This window comes from Sus scrofa, chromosome 5 (genome assembly GCF_054392235.1).
Source record: "Sus scrofa isolate SSC_HxYL_T2T_F1_AM1 chromosome 5, Sscrofa_HxYL_maternal_Yorkshire_Landrace_v2.0, whole genome shotgun sequence".
Classification (NCBI taxonomy): domain Eukaryota; kingdom Metazoa; phylum Chordata; class Mammalia; order Artiodactyla; family Suidae; genus Sus; species Sus scrofa.
Window position 1 is genome coordinate 66,603,047 of NC_139387.1, and position 10,564 is coordinate 66,613,610.

A 10,564-nucleotide genomic window follows, 5' to 3' on the forward strand; every position below is an offset into this window, starting at 1 on the left:
TAGGTACCCTTGCTGGGCAAGCCCAGAAAATGCCAAAGGAGAAGTGCAGATGGCATCTCTGTGCTCTGCAATTCAGACAGGCGCTCTGGCTGCCCCTGTGCTGGGACAGCACAGGCAAGGAGCATTTCCTTCTTTCTCTGGACTCTCAGACGTGAGGCCCTTTCTGCAGCCAGTGCTTCCTGCCCCTCATTTCTCTCCAGGATAACGTCATTATACCCTCTGGAAGCTCAAACTCTTCTTTGGCTCTGGTAGCTCAAGATTTTCTTCTCTGGTTGCCAGGTTGACTGGTGTGCATTTTCACACCCTACTTAATAAGAATTGCAAATACTAATTCCAATTGCTCAGCAATTCTACCTGTATTATGTTATACTCTTACAAATTCTGTCATATCCTCATTATCATGTTTTATAGATGAGCAAACTGGAACTCAGAGTTATGTGACTTGCCTAAGTCAGAGGGCAATGGAGCTAGTTTTCATACCAAAGTCCCCTAACTGCAAGTCTGTCACTCTTTTCTTGACATGACAGGTACCTCTCTATGGCACACAGGAGTAGCCAGACCCATCCAGGCCTCCATGGGCCTCCTGGCTGCTGCCTGGGTGGAAATCTGAGGTCTACGAGAGCAAGGCATTCTTAACAGGAGAGTCCAGAAATGCAGCAAGCTGGTCCTCACCTCTTCCTTGGCCGTGGCTGGGGTCCTGGGCTTGTGCTGAACATCTGACATAGGAAAGAAGCCCATATATCCCACCTCACAGACATAGGGAGACAAGATTGGGCTTAGTATGTGGGGCACGGAACAGAGCAATAGAATATTCCATCCACAAAATATCTGCAGAGCTGATGGGTTTAACTAGAGGTGCTTCCTTCAATCAACCAAGTGAAAAAAAGAGTGTCTTGTATTTTTCTTCCTTTTCTTTCTCCTCCACATATCCTTCCTTTACCCTGTCAACCCATGGCTCTAAAATGACAAATTGAGTCAGATGTTGATGTCATCAGGCCCTTGAATTTTATTGTTAAAAAAATAGAAGAGACCTCTGCAGTACTTTGATTTTTTAATTTATTTAAGTTAGATTATAAAAAGTAGAATTTAATTTGATTTTATTTATATGTGTATTTTAGGTCTCAGTTTAAACCAAAAAGGCTAGATGATTACTTCATTCTTTTTTTTTTTTTTTTTTGGTGTTTTTAAGGCCACACCCATGGCATATGGAGGTTCTCAGGCTAGGGGGTCTGATCGGAGCTGTAGCCACCAGCCTATACCACAGCCACACAGGATCCCAGCCGTGTATGTGACCTACACCACAGCTCATGGCAATGCCAGATCCTCAACCCACTGAGTTAGTCCAGGGGTGGAACCTGTGTCCTCATGGATGCTAGTCAGATTCGTTTCTACTGAGCCATGAAGGGATCTCCCACTAAGCTTCATTCTAACAATCTGTGAGTTTACCCCAGTGGGTGGAAATTCAGCAAGACAATCTCATACAAACTCTTTTTTTTCTTTTTAGGGCCACACCTGTTGTATATGGAAGTTCCCAGGCTAGGGGTTGAATCAGAGCTGTAGCTGCTGGCCTACAACATAGCCACAGCAACACAGGATCTGAGCCATGTCTGTCTGTGGCCTGTGCCACACACAGCTCATGGCAACGCCGGATCCTTAACCCACTGAGGGAGGCCAGGGATCAAACCTGTGTCCTCATGGATACTAGTCAGGTTCTTAACCCGATGAGCCACAATAGGAACTCCTCATACAAACTCTTTTTATTGAGGTTAGTTTTTTAAGAAATCCCCCCCATAATGACAAATTAAGAGTGTTAATCAAAGCACAAAGGAGAGAGCGCTAAAGTCTTATGACCAATGATAATTCAACTATATTTTCCCAGCATGTTGATAATTCACATTTTTTTTTTTTAGTTTAGTTTAATATTTAGGATTCCTGCTGTCTTACTTGATTTTGAACTTGGAGGAAACTTGATGTAATGCACAGACTGGTGACGATTTGCTTAAGTCTTAGCAATACAAGAATACAATTCACTGTAACTCACACTTACCTGCTGAGCACCAGAGTTAGGTCCCAGGGAGGCAGGCTGCTGGAGGGGAATAAGAAAACGACTCCAATCTTCTTATTAGGCACACAGTGAGGTGCATCCTAATGTGGATTCATGTAGCCTCCAAACAGGAGTTCAAGAAAGGTAATGGGGAGTTCCTGCTGTTGGCACAGTGGGTTGATGCTCTGGCTTGTCTCTTTGGGGACACTGGTTTGATTCCCAGCTGGGCACAGTGAGTTAAGGATCCAGTGTTGCTGCAGCAAGCCTCAGATTCAGTCCCTGGCCTGGGAATTTCCATGTGCCATGGAAGCGGCCAAAAAAGAAAAACAAGCTAACAGTGGGGAGCAGGGTTCAGAGGAGAGCAACTACCCTACCTAGCTCTAGATGCCCCTAGATCTTCAGAGGAGGGCATAGGCATGCAGCCTTTGAGGTGGCATTTGAATTTTCCCTTTTCTAATCTTCAGAGAAAAATGCTGATCCCACCAGCCTGTTGCTCAAAGCTCATCAGCACATCCTGTTTGGATGCACTTCCCCATGGACCTTCCATCACAGGTCTCCCCAAGATGCCTGGAGCTGATGCGCTGGGCCAGAGCTCTCAGCAAGGACTACATTACCCCCAGGGTCCTCCCCCAAGCTTGTGGGGAGCAGTCATTTGCCAGATAAGGGTGGCAATTTGCCTCTTCTGGTGGACACAGGGCTTTGCTTCACCTCCCCGCACCGTCTGCCTCCCCAGTCTTGCTGCCACCTGCCAGACTCACTTTGAAGCAACAGAAGCAAGTTGTGTTGGAGTTGCTGGGCCAGGACCAGCTCAAGGTTACGCTCTTCTCTAAGAACCATGTGTAAAAGAAGCAAAGAATTAGACTGAGAAGGGCAAGAGGCGAGATGCTGGGAGACCTAACCCAAGCAAACCCCTCATTGTTTGGTAGAGGAAATTAAGTCCAAGAGGTCATATTAGGGGGTCACATAAAATGCCTTCTACCAACCAGTCCAGCATTCTTTAACTCTGTCATTCTGCTGGTTGCGGCATGATTCATTGATTGGAGGGTAAAGAAAAATCCTCACTGTGTTCAGAAGAATTTGAACAGAATAAACCTTTCCCCACTGTTCAGTGAACTTGCTGATTCCTCTGGAACAGAGACAGCCTTAGAGGGCTGTGACGTGAGAGCCATGGAAACAGACTTCGTCCAGCTGTTCGCAGAGCGACCGCGTGGTGGCACTGTGGCCAGCAGGCAGAGTCCATCTGTTCATACCTGAGGTTTCCAGGAGGTCTTGTCTCATAGCAACAAGATAGTGGAAATCGCTGAGCACCAGAAGCAGCTATGGACTAAGGAATCAGTGTGTTCAGAACACCAATCATCTGGAGTTCTCTTGCGGTGCAGCGGGTTAAGGATCCCGCATTGTCATTGCAGCAGCTTGGGTCACTGCTATGGTTCCTTGGCCCAGGAACTTCCACATGCTGTGGGTGTGACCAAAACCAAAACAAAACATAAAGCATCTGAACATCAGAAAAAATTCCAAATAACAAACACCCTTTAGAGGCATGAAATCACTAGTCAAAATATTATTTTAAACCCATTTTACAAATGGTAGGATTTTCCCAAAACCCCAACATGTCACCAAACTCACAGTTGTGCCATCCACACTTACCAGGGCCTCTCTTTTCTCCATTTATTATTTGACTCTGAGAATTCATGGACTTTCCATAGCAGTGTAATTTAGACTTTGCCTAAAGGTTCCTGTGTTCCTGGTAAACAGACAGTTACGTTTATTTTAGGTTAAATTCATTTTTGGCCCATCTCATTTCCATCAGACCCTCTAATTTTTGAGACCCTTTAATCTGGGCCATTCTGAACTTTTTGCTCAGCTGAACACTTATGTTCAAAAGCTCTGTCTTCATTCTCAGAAGAAGCCTCTTATTATTACTATTATCATTATTATTTTAATTGAAGGATAGTCGAGTTACAATGTTGTGTTAGTTTCAGATATACAGCAAAGAGCTTCAGATATATATTCTTTTTCAGATTCTTTTCCCATCTAGGTTATTGTAGAACATCGAGTTCAGTTCTCTGTGCTCTACAGTAGGGCCTTCGTGGTTAACTACTTTATATATAGTAGTGTGCATGTGTTAATCCCAAACTCCTAATTTATCCCTCCCACTCCTTTCCCATTTGGTAACCATGCATTTATTTTCTGTGTGAGCCTGTTTCTGTTTTGTAAATAATTTCATTCGTTTCTTTTTTTTAGGTTCTTCATATAAACAATTTCACATATTTATCTTTTTCTGTCTGACTTACTAGAATAAGCCTCTTTAAAAATATTGCTTTAGGAGTTCCCGTTGTGGTTCAGTGGTTAATGAACCTAACTAGTATTCATGAGGGTGGGTGTTTGATCCCTGGCCTCGCTCAGTGGGTTAAGGATCTGGTGTTGCCATGAGCTGTGGTGTAGGTCACAGATGCAGCTCCAATCCTGTGTTGCTGTGGCTGTGACATAGGCTGGCAGCTGCAGCTCTGATTCGACCCCTAGCCTGGGATTTCCATATGCAGCAGGTGTGGCCCTAAAAAGGCCAGGTGGGGGGTGACCTTCCAAAAAAAAATAAATAAAAGTATTGCTTAAAAACTCTCCATCAACCCTAATTGAGTTATACAATTAGGATTCACCTGTGATTTGGAGAATGTGTGATTTTACTTCTGCAGGAAAATGGCCCCCAGAATTGCTGGTGACAAGCGTGTGTGTATCTGGTTTCAGGATTGCAGGGCTGGGAGCTTGAGAACATCATCTGCTTTTAAGTCGCCAGACAGTCAATAAAGCAGTTCCAGCTGTTGGCTCACAACAGCTGGATATGGGAGATGAAAACTTTAAGGGAATTTTGAATGAATCCTCTATTCTGCTTTCCTGCCATAGCTTTCAAAGAACAGTCTCCCCCCCCCCTTTTTTTCCTTTTTTAGGAGCATATGGAAGTTCCAGGTGAGGGGTCGAATCAGAGCTATAGCTGCCAGCCTACACCACAGCCACAGCAACGTGGGATCCAAGCCATGTCTGCAACCGACACCACAGCTCACAGCAATGCTGGATCCTTAACCCACTGAGCGGGTGTGGTAGGAATTGAACCTGCATCCTCATGGATACTAGTCGGATTTGTTACTGCTTAGCCACAACAGGAACTCCTCCCAGTCTCTTTAAAGGGCTTACATTCCATTAGCAGGACCCTGAGTGTGCTGGATAAGACCCTGGCATGGAGACCAGGGCAGCTAAAAAGTAGACTGGAAGAGCTGTATGGCCGAGAGGATGGGCAGCACAGAGACTGAGAGGAGTGGATTTATACTCTGTTTATCAGCCCAAATTGATTTAAACTTCCGTGCTGATTCTCCAGGCAGATGCGCTGTACTTGGATGACCCTAAAAACTGGGCACAAGACTCCAGTGGTACCTCCAGGCAACTAAGTTTTCTTTAGTCACAGATAGTATGACTGTTGTTTTTAGGGGTTCTGGAATCAACTTCTTATCACCTATCTAACCAAATTATTCTCAAGGCCCATCTTCTTCTCTATTTTTAAAGTGGGGAAAATAACATGCCCACCTGTATTAGGGTTTTGCAGGAAAAGCAGAACCAATAGGACATAGATGATAGCTAGATGGACAGATGACAATATTTTAAGGAACTTGATCTTGTGATTGAGGGGGTCCAGCAAGCTTGAAATCTGTAGGGCAGATTGGCAGGCTAGAAACTCAGGTAGTTGCTATAGTCTTGAGTTTGAAATCTATAGGGCAGTCCAGCAGGCAGGATTTGATTCTACAGTTGTGAGGCAGAATTTCTTCTTAGGGAAATCTTATTTTTTTGCTCTTAAGGCCTTTAACCAATAAGTCCCACCCATATTATCAAGGATAATATCCTTTATTTAAAGTCACCTGCGAATGTCCATGACAGATGATTGGATTAGGAACATGTGGTATATATACACAATGGATACTACTCAGCCATAAAAAGAACAAAGTAATGCCATTTGCAGCAACATGGATGAAACTAGAGACTCTCATACTGAGTGAAGATAAGTCAGAAAGAGAAAGAAAAATACCATATATCGCTTATTTCTGGAATCTAATATACAGCACAAATGAATCTTTCCACATGGACTTGGAGAATAGACTTGTGGTTGCCAAGGGAGAGGGGGAGGGAGTGGAATGGATTGGGAGCTTGGGGTTAATAGATGCAGCCTATTGCCTTTGGAATGGATTAGCAATGAGATCCTGCTGTGTAGCACTGGGAACTATGTCTAGTCACTTATAATGGAGCATGATAATGTGAGAAAAAAGATTGTATACTTGTATGTGTAACTGGGTCACCATGCTGTATAGTAGAAAATTGACAGAAAAAAAAAGGTGGAAAAAATCAAGTCTTCTGGTTGTACTTGTTTGGCACGTCTGCAAAATACTTTCACTGCAACACCTAGATTGGTGTTTGATTAAATAACTGGGTATTCTAGCTTAGCTAGGTTCACCTGTAAGCCTGTCACACCGCCCGATAGGATTGTTGTAGTAATAAAATGTGCCCAAATCCATGTAAATCATTCATTCAGGGCATTACCAAACACACAGGAAGCCCTCAAAAAAGGTTTCTTATTGCTATTTTAATTCAGTCTTTGCTAGCTCAATGGATTTTTTCATTTTCAAATTACTTAGCACTGATTGTCATGTGCTAACACTGATAGAAACAGGTTTTTAATACCACTCTCAAATCGTGGCACTGTTTTTCTTCTTTACCTTTTTTTTTCCTTTTTTCTTTTTTATAGTTCTGCTAAGATTCTGTAGACTCAAGGTGGAAGGAACAATTGGGAGCAGGAACTGGAATGGAAGGTGGTAGAGCTACTTATAGTCACTCACCCCCAAGGGGACCTTTTCCCCCTCGAAATATTCCTTATAAAGGAATGGTCTAAATTCAGGATATGAAAATCCTTCTGAATGTAGACTTTTATCATCTTGCTTATACTGGGATTTCTACTCATATGATAGAAAGAACTGGTGGGGGAAAATCAGTTTCAACTGTTAATTTTAGGTGTTCATTCTAGTAGAATATGAAGAACCAAGGAAATGGGACTTAAGTCACCTTTGGCTGTAGTTAATTCTAGTCTATTCTAAAAATATGTAACCATTGTGTATTTTCAGTTGAACCATAGATGAAGTTGTTCTTTTGATTTTTGTGTTTTTTTGAAGCTACTTGGTAATTGGAGTGAAAGGGCAAAGAAACACAACGAAAAGCCAAAGATTCAAACTTATGAACACAAGTATTGCAAGGAACTACAATTTTTTGTTTTGTTTTGTTTTGTTTTGTTTTGTTTTTTTTGACTTTTGTCTTTTTGTTGTTGTTGTTGTTGTTGTTGTTGCTATTTCTTGGGCCGCTCCCGCGGCATATGGAGGTTCCCAGGCTAGGGGTCGAATCGGAGCTGTAGCCACCGGCCTACACCAGAGCCACAGCAACGCGGGATCCGAGCCGCATCTGCAACCTACACCACAGCTCAAGGCAACGCCGGATCGTTAACCCACTGAGCAAGGGCAGGGACCGAACCCGCAACCTCATGGTTCCTAGTCGGATTCGTTAACCACTGCGCCATGACGGGAACTCCAGGAACTACAATTTTAAAGAAAAAAAAAATTTTTTTTTTTTTTTTGCTTTTTTAGGGTTGCGCGTTCACGGCATATGGAAGTTCCCAGGCTAGGGGTCTCATTGGAGCTGTAGCTGCCGGCCTATGCCAGAGCCACAGCAACGCCAGATCCAAGTGGCGTCTGCAAACTACATCACAGCTCACAGCAACGCTGGATCCTTAACCCACTAAGTGAGGTAAGGGATTGAACCTGCATCCTCATGGATCCTAGTTGGGTTTGTTACCGCTGAGCCATGACTGGAATTCCTAAAGAAAAATTTAAACCAGCAAAATGGTTTACGGCTTTTTTCTTTTTTTTTTTTTGTCTTTTTGCTATTTCTTGGGCCGCTCCCGCGGCATATGGAGGTTCCCAGGCTAGGGGTCGAATCGGAGCTGTAGCCACCAGCCTACGCCAGAGCCACAGCAACCCGGGATCCGAGCCGCGTCTGCAACCTACCCACAGCTCACGGCAATGCCGGATCGTTAACCCACTGAGCAAGGGCAGGGACCGAACCCGCAACCTCATGGTTCCTAGTCGGATTCATTAACCACTGTGCCACGACGGGAACTCCCGGTTTACGGCTTTTTTAAAAAAAACGTGTGAGTATACTGTTTGGAGGACAAAGAGGGAAAATGATGCTTATCTTTAAGAAGATTATCAGTTTTGTGGTTTAAAGAAACCCTCAACTAAAAAAGGTAACATATTAAAACTCATATTTAATTCATTGACTAAACAGAGATCTGTAATAAAACCTGGGTTTTTTTTTTTTTGGTTTATATGAGCTGTCACATCTTGTGGAAGGTAAAAGTGGGACCTTGCCCCATGACAGCGAAGATCCCCAGACAGGATGTACAGGCATCCATCACTTGGCCTCTGCCAATGTTCTTAGTGGGATTATCCCAACCTGGCCCACCTGGCCCAGAGTTGATCCCATAGACCAGCGTTAACGCGCCTCTCTCCCGTCATCCTCATAGGAGATTGAAGTAATTAACCAGAGGGCCAATGTATTGATTTACAAGGTGATCTATTCTTTTCCAATGACCAAAATGTATAGATTACTTATTTAGGGCACATTCTTACTAATTTAGGAAAAATTGGGAGCCTGGAAGTATAATCTGGAAGTTGGTTGGTGAATATGGAATCTGAAAAGAGGAGTGTGGTCACTGTTGTTTTTGTTGTTGCTATTTTGGAAGATATTTTAAACTACTTTATTTTTATAAATTGAATATGAAATGTGTATTTCATATGAAAAAAATGAAAGTTGTTATTAGTTATCTATTATTGCATATTACCCCCAAATTTGGCAGCTTAAAGTAACACTTTTTTTTTTTAATTTTATTTATTTATTTATTGTCTTTTTGCCATTTCTTGGGCCGCTCCTATGGCATATGGAGGTTCCCAGGCTAGGGATCTAATCGGAGCTATAGCCGCTGGCCTACGCCAGAGCCACAGCAACGCAGGATCCGAGCCGCATCTGCGACCTACACCACAGCTCACGGCAACGCCGGATCGTTAACCCACTGAGCAAGGGCAGGGATCGAACCCGCAACCTCATGGTTCCCAGTCAGATTCGTTAACCACTGCGCCACCACAGGAACTCCATAACACATTTTTTTAAATTTTTATTTTATTATTATTATTATTATTATTTTTTGTCTTTTGTTGTTGTTGTTGCTATTTCTTGGGCCGCTCCCGCGGCATATGGAGGTTCCCAGGCTAGGGGTCGAATCGGAGCTGTAGCCACCGGCCTACGCCAGAGCCACAGCAACCCGGGATCCGAGCCGCGTCTGCAACCTACACCACAGCTCAAGGCAACGCCGGATCGTTAACCCACTGAGCAAGGGCAGGGACCGAACCCGCAACCTCATGGTTCCTAGTCGGATTCGTTAACCACTGCGCCACGACCGGAACTCCCCATAACACATTTTTTAATCTACTAATTTACGTGGGTCAGGAATCTGGACACAGCTTGCCTGTATCCTCTGATTGGCAAGGCTGCAACCAAGGTGTTAGCCAGGGCTAGGGCCTCATCTGAAGGTTCAGCTGAGGTAGGATCTGCTTCCAAGCTCTCATGGTTGTTGTTGGAATTCAACTCATTAAGGGCTTTTGGTTTGAGGGCCATATTATTTACTTTTTGTCATAAATCCTACACCTTCTTTTCTTGTGTTATCGGCAAGCATGGTCTTCATTCCATTGAAATGGTAAAATCCAGAACTCAGAGTGGGCTTGGGATGGCCTTTAGGCCTGTGGTTCTGAGTTATGCAGGCCTACCTATGGGAGGCACAGGAGTAATTTCTAGCCTGCTGATTTGATTCCGTGCTGGGTTTGGGGTGTACAGTGCTTGTCAGGCATTGTTTTCCTTCTCAAGAAAGGGGCACTGACGTATGGCAGGATTGAATTGGGTTCTGTTGGGTCTCAGGAAGTTTTTCCTGCTCAAATATTTCTCTTACTACAAGGTCAAAATGGCCTGTAAGCCAGAGCTTACTGTCCAACTCCAGCCCAACTCCTAGCCCAGGACGTTTGGAAGACTGTGTCACAAAATGATAGGTAAATTAGTTGTGTCCACTCTGATCAGAATTCAGCTGATGTACCTCCTCGTCATTTCTAGAGCTGAGCTGCATATTTCTCTGCAACCTCTAACGGTTTCTGAGTCACAACCATCATCTGTCTTGTAACCTGAATTTGACATGGATCGCCAACTTTGACCTGCAAGCTGCCTACAGACTTAGAAAAAGAGTCCCTCTAGCTCCATGTGTCCTCCAATCACGTATTTTTGGGGCCTCAATGTGCCTGCTCTGGTCAGGGCCATTCTAGCCTACACTAGGCCTTTTTCAGTCATTTGCTGGAAACTGACTCTGGCAGGGGAGGGGAATCCCTGATATGT

The 10,564-nt window shown here is 43.9% G+C and overlaps 1 protein-coding gene across 1 annotated transcript in view; it reads left to right on the plus strand.

Annotated features, from left to right (window-relative positions):
• The window catches only part of DUSP16 (dual specificity phosphatase 16), a 209,326-nt gene that overhangs the window by 39,863 nt on the left and 158,899 nt on the right, over positions 1-10,564 (plus strand). The gene's annotated exons all lie outside the window — the stretch shown is intronic.